The sequence below is a fragment of the Ochotona curzoniae genome, unplaced genomic scaffold, assembly GCF_017591425.1.
Source record: "Ochotona curzoniae isolate NIBS_2020 unplaced genomic scaffold, NIBS_Ocur_1.0 contig_2321, whole genome shotgun sequence".
NCBI lineage: Eukaryota > Metazoa > Chordata > Mammalia > Lagomorpha > Ochotonidae > Ochotona > Ochotona curzoniae.
In genome coordinates, this window is record NW_024465421.1 from 14,544,831 (window position 1) to 14,557,521 (window position 12,691).

The 12,691-nt window shown below is 46.7% G+C and overlaps 1 pseudogene; it reads left to right on the plus strand.

Annotated features, from left to right (window-relative positions):
- The first annotated feature begins 366 nt into the window (after nt 1-366).
- LOC121152081 lies at nt 367-520 on the plus strand (annotated as a pseudogene).
- Nucleotides 521-12,691: the final 12,171 nt, after the last annotated feature.

Here is a 12,691-nt window from a genome sequence, read left to right on the forward strand (position 1 = left end):
AGAACCGGCGCCCATATGGGATCCCGGGCGTGCAAGGCGAGGACCTTTAACCACTTGCGCCACCGCGCCGGGCCTGGCTGCTCCACTTCTGATCCAGCTCACTGCTAATGGCCTGGGGAAGGCAGTGGTAAATGACTTGAGTGCTTGTGTCCCTGCAACTCACAAAAGAGACATGGAAGAAGCTCCTTGTTTTGGCTTGGCTCAGCTCTGGCCATTATGGCCATCTGGGTAGTGAACCAGTTGGTGGAAGATCTTCCTCTCTGTTTTACCCTCTGTGTTTGTAACTCTTCATTTTCAAAATAAGTAAATAAATCTCTTCTTTAAAAAAATCTAACATTTCTAAAGTGCTTTTAAACACTTAATGACATCGCTTCTTGGTCTTTTGGCTAAGATCAAGTGTAGTAAAAACTTCACGACAATTACCTTAATTAGTCTAACAGGTGGATATTCATGCAAATGTCTAAAGATTTTCTTCCATTTTTTTTTAAAGACTTAATTCTTTTTATTGGAAAGACAGAACAGATTTATGGAGAGCAGAGATAGAGAGAAAGATTCTCCATCCATTAGTTCATTCCCCAGATGGCCACAACAGCCAGAGCTGAGATGATCCAGAGCCCAGAGCCAGGAGCTTCTTCTGGGTCTCTCAGTTGGGTGCAGGGTCCCAAGGCTTTGGGTTGTCCTCTCCTACTTCCTTAGGCTACAGCAGGGAGCCAGAAGGGAAGTAGAGTAGCTGAGACGTGAACTGACACCCACATGGGATCCTGGCACCTGCAAGTTGAGGATTTATTTAGCCATTGAGCCACCACGCCAGGCCTGATTTTCATGGTTAAAAAACAAAAACAAAGATTCTATGGATGTGAGACCAATAGCACATTACTTCGGGTGAGATGGAACTCTTGTTATCTCTGTAAAGTGCTGCTGTCTCTTTAACTGTGTTTTTGCTATGCCCACCTTCCCAGAATGCACCAGAGCGCGGGGCAAGGCCTTACCCCATTTGGCATCCAGTTGGGGTACCACCCCCTTCCCTCTTCAAGGCTGGGTTTGGGAGGAATGCTCTTGCTCTGTGTCCACTTAGGAATGCCCATGGACATACGGCTCTCACGTGTGGCTGTTCCATTGCTGAGTGCGGACCTGGCTCCTGCTAACCCACGCTTGGTCGACCCCTCCAATTGTAGGTATGGTTCTTGGCGTTTTCTTTGCTCTCTGATTTCTCGCTGCTTCTTTGGCCTCTTCATGATGGGTGTTTTTTACGGCTCCTGAATGTATTAAATTCCTTTCTGTCCAACGGCTCTTGTTCCCAGGTGTATATGAGTCTCCTTCTAGGATTGTGATTCCTGCGGGAGGCAGGAATTTCGGTTAAAATGTCATCTATCTATGGCTTCCTTTTCAAAAGCAAATACCCTATAGAAGCCATCCCTGATTGTAATAAGAATAACCCACTATTTTCCCTCATAAATGTTGGCTGTTACACTTCACTTTATTTTGCTGGTTTATTGGGAAAGTGTTCTTACGCATCACACAGCTTTCATTTCAAGTACTGTGCAGGATCAACATCTTCACATTTAGCAGAACTGAATTTCCATGGAGACCAAGTATGTGAGCCCATCAGCTATCAGTGTTGTTTGGATAGCTAATAGTGGCTATGGTTTCTGTTTTTTTTTTTGGAGCACATGTTATGAGGAAAACTAGCAATTTTTGTAAAAGATTTATTTTATTCCAAAGACAGAGTTGCAGAGACAGGGAACAAAAGATCCCTCATCTGCTGGTTTATTCCCCAAATGGCCATCATGGGAGGGGCTGGACCAGGCCAAAGCCAGTAGCCAAAACTCGATCTGGGTCTCCCTTGTGGATGTGGGGACCCAAACACTTGGGCTGTCCTCCATTGCTTTCCTAGGCCATCAGCAGGGAGCTGGGTGGGAAGTGGAGCAGCCAGGACATGAACCAGCACCCATATGGGATGCTGTGCACCTCTGCTCTGGCTTCGAATGTTTCTATTCTTAAGAAGAGGACAGATCATAAAAATGTAGGACACACTGTGTGTAGGGCCCTGATGGCGTAGTCCCCACTTCTCTATGATTTTGGCTGCCTGCAATTAGCTGTAATTCAGAATTGTGGAGTGGAAAGCTCCAGAAGATAATTTATAAGTCATAAAGGACATTGCCACTCTCAGTCTCCTTCCTGCTTGGGATGGCAGGCATCCTTCGTTCTGTGTGTCCTGTGTCCACTACATGTCTGTTGGTTCCCAGGGAGCGCTCTTGGTTATCACATCGATTATTTTGCCCCTGCAGAGCCTATGTTCAAGAAACTTTTATTGCGCTTAACGGTAGCCTCAAAACACAGGACTGGTACTGTGGCAATGAAAAGTTGCAAGGCACTTTCTTAAATTTTGGTGAAAGTTCTCTTAGTAAGGAAGGGGAAAAACTCCTTTATGAAGGTTGAAATAAAATCAGATCTTGTTTTGTTTTTTGCTTTTCCTCATCCTTTATGTAATGTTTAAAAATATATATTTCCTTGGTTGCATCATGGTGGCTCAGCAGCCGGATCCTCCACCTGCAAACACCAGCATCCCATCTGGGTGCAGGTTCTAGGCCCAGCTGCTCCACTTCTGATCCAGCTTTCTGCTTATGGCTGGGGAAAGTAGTGGAGGATGTTGCAGGTCCTGGGGACCCTGCAACTGTGTGGGAGACATGGGAGAATCTCCTGGCTTTGGATTGGCTCAGCTCCTGCTATTGTGATCATTGGGCCGAGGGAGGGAGGAGGGCGTTGAACCAGAAGATGGAAGATCTTTGTTTCTCTTTCTCTCTGTAAATCTCTTTTTAATTTAGAAGTATAGATCATATATTCATATATATATTGTCCTAATGAAGGGATTTTTAGTTATTTTTCTTTGAGGGTATGAGGGTGATTGTCAGAGACGAGAGCTCTGTAGCGTGCCCAGACAATCTTCTGGTGCTGCCACACCTGGGCAAGGAGGCATCTAGTAGAATGAGTCTGCAGCTCCTGGGCCTGAGATTGTGAAAAAGGAAATGAAGTTTGTGCTGGTTTTGCTGTTGTGCCACAAGTTGCAGACAGTACTACTGCAGAACATCAGAGGAAGAGCTTAGCGGAGATGGAAAAGGCAGGACATGTGCATTTGTAGCAAGCAAAACCCCCACACACGTAGGGTCAGTACTGTCTGGGTTTCGGGCCTCAATGGGGGATACGGGGTGACTGCTATCATTTCTTATGAGAACCGAAGCAGGGGAGGAGATGTGCGGGCAGCACCAGGGGGTGGCTACTCATTGTGCTGCCAGCGCCCTGTGGGCTGTCGGTGTCTCCTTTTCAGCCCGGCCCGGAGGGTCTCACGTTTCACAACCCAAGCTGCCAATCAAAGCATTTTGCTAGAGAAAATGTGTTTAGTCTGGAGAGAAGTGATGGGTTTCCCTTAGGGAGAGAAGCAGCTGCAGTCTAGAGCCGTTTTGGAAGGGATGGTGTTTTGCTTAATCTCTTTGTTTAAACGTTGGAGGTGGAAGTGAAAGGTGTAGGGAAGTTGCTAAGGAGAGGAAGACAGGGCGGATTCCCCTACCGTATGCTAACCAATCTGATGTCTCCCGTCTTCGTCGACTGACACTGTTGTGCCCAGATCTTGCAAACCCCAGAAAATCATCAGGAGTCTGAAGTTGATGCAAGCGCACAAAGGCGGTTTATTCCGGCTAACTTAGGCTTCCAGCCCAGCAGGACGGGGGGGGGGGGGTAGGAGCAGCTGCCGCAGCAACTGGAACAGGAAAAGCTGCCGCAGTAGGGGCAGAAGAAGAGCGAGGTTGAATAACGCAGGGTTTTTATACATTTCAGGCCAATTCCATATACAGTATGGTTGGTCAGTTTTTATCTGTTAACTTTTAAAAAGAGCAAGTTGGCCGGCTTCTATTGGTGGATTTAAAGCAAGTAACTTTTAAATAGTACAAACTGGTGGGCTATAGGGCAGTGAGGAGCCTTATCTAAGTCCATGGGCCTCCTTACTGAGGAGTGCTCTGCCTGCCCCGTGTCCTGCCAGGTGTCCTGCCAGGCGTCACGTAGGCTCTCAGGTCTGGAGTTCACACAGCCCACAGCCGAGCAAGTAAGGCAGAAATCACAAAAGCAGAAAATACCTAGGTTCTGCAGCACATCACCATTCCCACTTCCTGGTGCAGACACTGAGCCTCACTTAAGTAACCCAATCCACTCCCCGCAACACACAGCCAGCTGTGGCAGATGCAGCTGCTGATTCCCCAGTGTGTCCCGGCACCCTTCCCTGACCACCTGCCGTTCTGGGCTGACTGTGAAGGAGTCTTATTTTCTAGCCTTCAGGTCTGGACCCAGGCATGCTGGCTTTGTGATCTTGGGTCTCTCTCCCCCTTTCTTGTTGCAGACCTGACTGCTGGCTCCAGTAATGAGAGGAGGCAGGCAGGTCTGGGGGGAAATGAAAGAGTTCCCAGGGTATGAGGTAAATGAATGAATGCCATGGATCTGGTGTGGCTCCTTATGGGATCATCCATCATGATTTAAAACCATAAGCCCAGAAGAGCTGCAGGCCTGCTTCCTGCCCCGAGCTACAGACACGCTGGGAACCATGGCTGGAAAACTCACTAGCTTTTCTGTTACAGTTCCCCATGTTGTGCCGTTCTACCATGTTAAGTACAGTATTGTCACGCTCTTGAGTTTCCTGCTGCATGGCCCTTGGCTTTCCCAACTTTTTTGCACCTCGCTCACATGAACAGGTTCCCACAGTGCAATGTCAGCAGGAAGGCGCTGCAGACCCTGCTTTTGGATCAGTTTCTTCATTCCGTTTTTTAATGAATAATGACAATCTGTTTGCAGTAAAATTGCAGTTTGGGTTAATATGTAAAGGGCATAGTCTCGTAGTCATTTTTAAAAAAGATTTATTTATTTTTATTAGAAAGGCAGATTTACAGAGAAGAAGAGACAAAGAGAAAGATCTTCCATCTGTTGCTTCACCAAGTAGCTGCAATGGCCAGAGCTGAGTCAATCTGAAGTCAGGAACACGGAGCTTCTTCCAGGTCTCTCATACGGGTGCAGGGTCCCAAGGCTTTGGGCCGTCCTCGACTGCTTTCCAAGGCCACAAGCAAGGAGCTGGAAGGGAGCTTGAGCATCTGGGACATGATCTGGCACCCATATGGGAACCCTGCACATGCAAGTTGAGAACTTTAGCCTTAGGTTGCCACTCTGGGCCCTCATGTTCATTTCTTAAAAAAAAATAATAATAATTTGCTTCAACGACAGTTCTAGAAGGATGGTTGTTTTCTTTTAGGCCTTCAGCAATGTCATTCCATAGTTTCTTCCATGGCTGCGCCTGAAACCTCAGGTGTTGATCTAAATGTTTTCTGTTGGAGGATGATCTGCCTGATTCACTGGGGACTCTTAGGTCCTCCGCCTTTGACGTGCTGTCACGTCATGGCAGTATACTTGGATTCAGACTTCTTTTTTATTCTACTTGCTGATGGACAGGGTGCCCCACTAACAAGGGCTCAGCTTAGAACTTCTCATCTTCATGAGGGTGCAAAAATGTAAATGTTCTGTAGAAGCTTTCCTTTGCATTTTGATCTTTTCCTAGCTTGGCGGTAGACAGCATCATACTCTGTTGGGACGCTGGGCCCTGGGTCACAAGCTAGCCAGCCCCTTGGTCATGGGGGTAAACAACCAACATTAATAGTGTAGCTAGTGAACACATCTTCAACTTCTGCTCAACTGATCCGGACACAGTCATACTGTATGTTGAGGAGCAAATGTGCATGCAGTGCTTGCCATGTCTGAAGAGTTGTCTATTGTAGCATTTCTGGAAAATTCCCATTTGTTGTCGCTTTGAATATTGCTTCTCATCCAATCTCTGTTCTGTCCTGTGACTCCAATTGGATGGTTCAGTCTCAAATCTTCTGTACTCTGCCTGTCTCTTTGATAGTTTTAGCCTCTGCATTGGTGTGGGTTTCATTCTGGATATGTCTTTTTAGATGCATATTTGAACTTGAATGCTCTTCTCTGGTATTTCTAGTCTGAATTGAGGTATTTGACTTCAACAATTACATATTCAATTTACAAAATTTTATTTGTTTTCTTTTCTGTGATACATTATCATTTTAAAGAAAGGATTTATTTATTGGAAAGGCAGATTTATGGAGAGAAGAATAGAAAGTTTCTCCATTTACTAATTCACTTCCTAAATGGCTGTGATAGCTACCAGAGATGAGCCAAACCAAAGCCAAGAGCCAGGAGCTGCGTCTGGGTCTCCCACACTGCTGCAGGGTCACAAGGCTTTTGGCCATCTTCTGCTGCTTTCCCAGCTACAAACAGGGAGTTGGATGGGAAGTGGAGTAGCCGGGACACAAACCAGTGCCCATATAGGATCCTGATGCTTAGAAGTGGAGGATTAGTCAATTGAACCATCGGTTTTGACCCTGATATCTTATCATTTTAATGTAAATCTTGACTACTTTCTCATTTCCCTAGTTTGACATTTTATCTTTTCAAATAAACGCTGGTAATGATTTCACACTGTGCTCATAGCCAGTTCAGTAATTTCAAGTTCTGAACTTGGTGAGGGTAACAATACGTTGTTCTCCCTTTCTCTTGTGGGGAGAGGACTTCCACACATCTGCTTCCACACCGTTCTGCCCTTCACACAACCTGTGCTGGAAACCCTCCCTGCCTTCGATAGCCTTGGGACCCAGTGGCATCTTACTTGGGCAGCAGTGCTGTGCTCACCTCTTGTTCCCTGACATTCTCCTAGTGCATGCTGCAGGCCAGCTGCTGGGCTACTCATCCTGTTTCACAAATGATACATTTGAGGGCCCTGAGATGTATTTCTAGGCCCTTAAGAAGATTTCTCTAAAACCTGTAACTTGGGGGCAAGCATGTTGTCCCAGGAATGTCTGCCATCGTCCTTCTCCATCTCACCCAGGCACTTCCTGGTACCTCACCTTTTTCATATGCTTGCAAGACTTGGAGGAAGCACTCAGAAATGTTGGAGATGATTCATGTAGGCAAGAACGAGTGGGGAAGGGGCCCCCGGCTTATGTGACCGCCAGGTGCTTATCGTTGTCTGAAGTCCCTTTCTCAGCTGGCTGGTGCTGGCCCTTCAGCTTTCTTAGAGAAACAGTAAAAAGTGGGATTTGTTGAAGATTGCAGTTAGAGTATTTTTAGCAGGTCACCTTGCCTCTTCATGAGTTTCCCTGCTCTTTCATAAGCCAGATCTTTGACACGTATTGACCCATCCTTCTGTGTCATGTTTAAGGAGATCTTTGCGGGGTTTGTTAATGTCTACCTCTCTTGCTTGAGGATAGAAACCAGCATTTCCACAAATGCACCCAGAGCCAAGTGCCTTCACTTGTTTGTAAATTACTTTTTCTCTCCCAAATTTAGATAAAAATTACTTGAGTTGCCAAATTCTGGGTCCTGAGGAATTGGGGTGCTCCTCTCCAGAGGGCCACCCAAGGAGTACAGGGTACTTGGGGAGTGAAGAGGCTTTCACGATTTGGGCCTTGGTGTTTGTCATCTTTTTAGCACTTCTTTCTGACACAAGGTGGCGCTGTTGAGCATTGGGGGTGGGGACAACACTACTGGGCTACTCTGGGTAAAGCCTGGTAATCCTCAGAATAACCAACTGCTCCTCCCAGGTCCAGTGCCAGGTGAAGTGGGTAGATCCACACACGTGGGCTCCATACCACCTGTGCCTTCTGCATGGCGGGAGGTGTAGGCCATCTACTCAGCATTAGCCCATTTCACTTCTAGTTCCTGAAAGAAAACAAAAATTAATTCGGTTCTACTCTCTGGACAAGAAAGATTGATTGCCTCTGAAGGGACTTCCAACTTGTATGGCAAAATGCTAACCATACTCCAGTATTAGCTGAATCTTTCATTAGTAGTGGAGCCACTGAAAGTACTCTGCTGTACTTGGACAGAGCTCTCTTGTACCTGGGTGTGCCAGTCGTGTGTGACCATGTTATTTTGAGGGTGCTGAAGCCTTCACAAATGCCTAGAAGCACGCTCATGTGGGGAGCAGGCCTGTGGAGTGGAAGGAGAATGGGTTTGGAGTCAGGTATTTCCAGGTTCAGATCTCGTCTCTATCATTTGGTTTGTCGGGTCACTGCCTCCTCTTGTGTACAATGGAGCCTGGTTAAATGAGATGCAGTGGTTCTAGGCCCTGGCCCAGGCTGTGCTGACAGGCGCGACATGAAAAGAGTTGCTTCTCTGGTGTGCAGGGATCTCAGTAATCTGAAATTTTATTTTTCTTAAACTCTTGGTGACCATTCTGGCAGCTTTTCTTCACCCGGGCCTCCCAGCAATTCTGCCAAAGACGCCTGGGCGGTCTTCCCTTCAGTACCGTGGCTGCTGCACATTCCTTTCTACCTCATGGCCTTTGCGCATCCTTTGCTTTTCTGCTTGGAAGTTGCGCCTGTGGTCATGTCTCAGAAAAGTAACAAATAGAGAAATTGGAAATGTCTGTCTGGGCCCAACATTATCAGAGAGGTGACAGAGGAGTCATCACTGAGGAGGTGGGTGAAGAGAGAGCATGGGGGAAGGCGTGAGGTCAGGGAGAAACCATGATAGTGCCTTTGGAGATGGATCAGGGGCCGCTAGCCAAGGAGTGTGGGTGGCCTCTGGAGTCTGGGGAAGGTGAAGGAGGAGTTTGTCTCCTAGAGCAGCCCTTCTGATACCCTGATTCTAGTCCCATGACTTGCTTTCGACCCACTATGTTTAGCCACCTAGGACTCCTGGACACATAGCTGGAAGATAATACCTTGGAGTTCTTCAAAGCCACTGAGTTGGTGGTAACTTGTTAACAGCAGGCATAGAAAACGAATATACCCATATATTAACCCAGTCTCTAATATTCTGTAATACAGTTATCATTCTCTTTAATTCTTTCCCAGAGCTTGCCACAGTCTGTAAAATATCTTGTTTGTTAATTTATCCACTCAGTGACTCTGGTCAAGCAGGTCTTTTATGAAGACAGAAATGTCTATTTCATTCACCAGCTCCCTGCTTAGAGTATGGGTCACAGAGCACAAATTTGATGTAACTATGGAAAGCATGCGTGACTGAACACTTGGATGTTACGATGGAGCTCGTGTTCCGTAACTGTAAGGCTTCTGACATCAACATCGACCCTGAGCATCCCCAAGAGTGCATAAAGAGATCGAACGTCACAGAGTGGACCATGAGTTCTACTGGCTGGCCAAAAACCCAGTTCCAAAATTCGAGCTCTATTTGGGAAGAGAGATAAGGTTTAGAAAAGATGAAGACATAACCAATTTTTAAAAACCCCAGTTTTTCTCAGCCTGCTAAATTGAATTGGCTGTAAATGTTCAGGGGCCGTCGAGAGATGAAGTAGAGTGCCCCATAGGCTGCCCTGGAAACTTAGGACAGGACGCTGTGCATTTTAAACTTTGCAATAGTTGAGCTCATGCACAGCGAGACCTGGGCCCTCTGCCGTTCGCTGGAGTGTGTGTTTGTTTAATTAGGGTGCCGAGTAGAGCCTCATCCAGTGGCAGATGTTGCCATGTGTAATATAATAAATAACAGGCTTTATAGGACCCAGCAGGCAGTGGAGCCTTCAGTTAGCAGATGGCGAAATATTAAACTGGCAGAGCAATAACTTAACTGCCTGAATCAGCTGGTCCCAGCCCAGATTTGCTCCGACATGAATCAGCTTCATATAGGATGTGTCAGTCAGCCTCTGCCTCCTATCCCCACCTGCCCTCCCTCCCTTCCCCTGCTAGGACCATTTTCCCCCTAGCATCCTGTTTATTAATGTCAGCTTCTAGGAGAAGTGAAATCTTGTTACTCCCTTAGCTGGTGGAGAAGTGCTTGCTGGCCTGGACGGTAGGGTTTCTTCATGAGGGAAGGGAAAGTCATAAACTCTGGGGATGGTCCCCTGTACTGGTCTCTGCCTGGCTGCAGATCAGCCAGATGCCATCGAACCTGGGCCCTTGGCTCTGCTGGGGCAGGAGGCCCATCCCATTGGCTCTGGGAAGCCTTCTGTTAGGACATGGATTATGACTGAATTAGCGCAAGAAGACCCCAGTGGAGGAGCAAACTGTCCACTTGGGTTTGGAAAAATAGGGCATGCACTAGAGCTGACTGGTGGCCGTGAAACTGCTTTGGGGTGGAGAGAGGGGCGTTGGGCTGTTTGTCCAAACATCAGGTTGGACTACTGGTGCTAACCAAGGACTCCTCACCTTCCTGGATTCTACATGAGGTCAGGGCATGCCAGAGCTGTACCAACTTCATCATTGTAACCCTTTCAGCACTTTCTATGTGCCAGGAGCTATTTTTTTTAAAAAGATTTATTTATTTTGATTTGGAAGGCATATTTTACAGAGAAAAGGAGAGAGGGAGAACGAGAGTGTGAGAAAGAGAGATCTTCCTTCTGCTTGTTTATGCCCCAAATGGCTATGGCAGGAGCTGAGCCAATCTAAAGCCAGGAGCCAGGGGCTTCTTCTGGGTTCCTACCTGGGTCCAAGGACCCAAGGACCTGAGCCATCCTCTGTTAGTTCCCCAGGACCGTAGCAGGAAGCTGGACTGGAAGTAGAGCTGCCTGGACCGGGACCAGCGTCCATATGGATGCTGGTGCTGCAGATGGAGGCTGAGCCTTCCACAATACGACACCAGCTCCACTAGACTCTGTTCTGAGAGCTTTATGGATGTCAGTTCACTTAACTCTCTCAACAGTAACCTTCAATCCCATTTCCCACATGAGAAAACCAAGATCCTGAGAAGTATGAGGGTTTGTTCAAGATCACACAGCTAGGAGACAGCAGAGTTGGGCTGCAGCCTTATCCTGTCTGAATTTGTAGGTAGTGATTGGACTGTGCTTGACTTTAGCAGATGGCAAACATATAGGCAAAACACTACCCAGACAATGAGATGGGGTACTGACCCTAAGAAAAAAGATGCTGTGTTTATGATGCTGGTGGACATTTATTGAAATATAAACTTGCCTGGCTTTCGGCAGAGACCCGGAATAGCTGTTCTCATTTAATCTTCACAGTGAGCCTTTGAGGCAGCTCCAATTATAATCTAATTTTACTGATGAGGAAATTGGGACCAGAAGGATGGTCTGACTTGTCCAAGGTCACAGAGCCAGTCAGGAGAAGGGCCTAGATTGAAATGAAACCTATGGGATCAGAGCTCTTGCTTTGTTTATTCAGCAGTTCCCACCCTATACCTCCCCACGCCCAAAGCATTCTTGAAGAAGAGGCTTTGAAGGTAGGAAGCATTGAAATAAGTGGCAAGTAGGAAAAGACAGCCTGGTACAGGAAACAGCTTGAGTGAAGACCTGAGAGGTGTGAGAAATAGGGTGTGTGTGTGTGTGTGTGTGTCTGTGTCTGTGAGTGTGCGTGTGTGTGACTGTGTGTGTGTGTATGAGAGGAGGGTGAGACTGACTGCTGCAGAAAAAGCCACACAATCCCATAACATCATGCTAAAAGCATGTGGGCTTTTCTTCCCAGGTGAGGGTGAGGTGTGAGCCCATGGATGGCAGTGCAAATGAAGGGTCATTAAGGTCCTCATGTCGAGTGGGCCCTGCCTTCTGCTCTGTTACGTTCTGTGGCAGTGGGTTCTGTGGTTACTTTCTGTGGTAAAGCTGCCATGCTTCCTGCTGCGTGGAGAGCGCTTGGGAGACCTTTGTGTGGTTGAGGGCTGGCTATGGCTGCTTGACCCCTCAATGTCTAATCCTCCAGGCTACTTTCTTATGTGTCTTGTTTCTGTCCCCTTATTTTCTGAATAAGCGAATGAGATAAGCTCTGGACCGTGTGCATTCTAAGCCTGCCTCTCCCCTCCCTCCAGCCTTTCCCAGGGTCCCTGAGTCTTGTCCTGTGGAGGTTGCATAACTCTGGGACGTTGAGATAAGCCAGGTGCCATATGTGTATCCCTCATAGAACCATGGAGTCCTGGAGATCAAAATTGGTTAATTATCTTACCACTGCTTTCTTTCTGATTTATTATCCTGGATTCAGAAATATCGCTTTCTCCCTCTGTATTTCAATAACAATACATACTTGCTGAAAAATATGAACAAGATGGAGAAAAATGTAAATGATGAAAAGATAGCCAGCTGTGATACCCTAATCCAGGGAAGACCATTTGTGTAATATGTTTAGTTATTGCCCTATTAAGAAGGCCTTTGAGTAGTTAATACATTTTTATAATTATAAATAATGAATCTGCTGATTTTTCAGCAGATATTCAAGAGTCTATGATGTGCCACCTACCTTGGTGCATGTGTATGCTCATGTTATGCAACTCCTTTCATTTTACGTATGTGGAAGAGTGAAGAAATCCGTAAGTTAGTTAAGTCTTCCAGTTCTCAGGCAAATCAAGGGGTTAGCTTGGAGTAGACCGAGTCACAGATCTCTTTGAACAGTGTTCCTGGCTTAGTTCTTACCCTGCTGCCTAGGGGCTTTCTCCTTGCAGAAGCGCTAGCCAATGAGCCAAGCAGGCTCTCTCCTAGCACTAACACTTGTCTGGAGAAAACTGTCTTCTTCCTACTAGGCTGCTGTGCTTTGTGTGTGCCCGTCCAAAGTGTGGCTTAGGACATAGATGTGGCCCTTGCTCATCACCTCGGGACATTTTATAGGATCCATTTGAAAGCAACTTAAATGTCATCTCCACCCTGTGGTTTTCCCAGCTCTGTTCGCATTTCTGTAATACTTTGTTT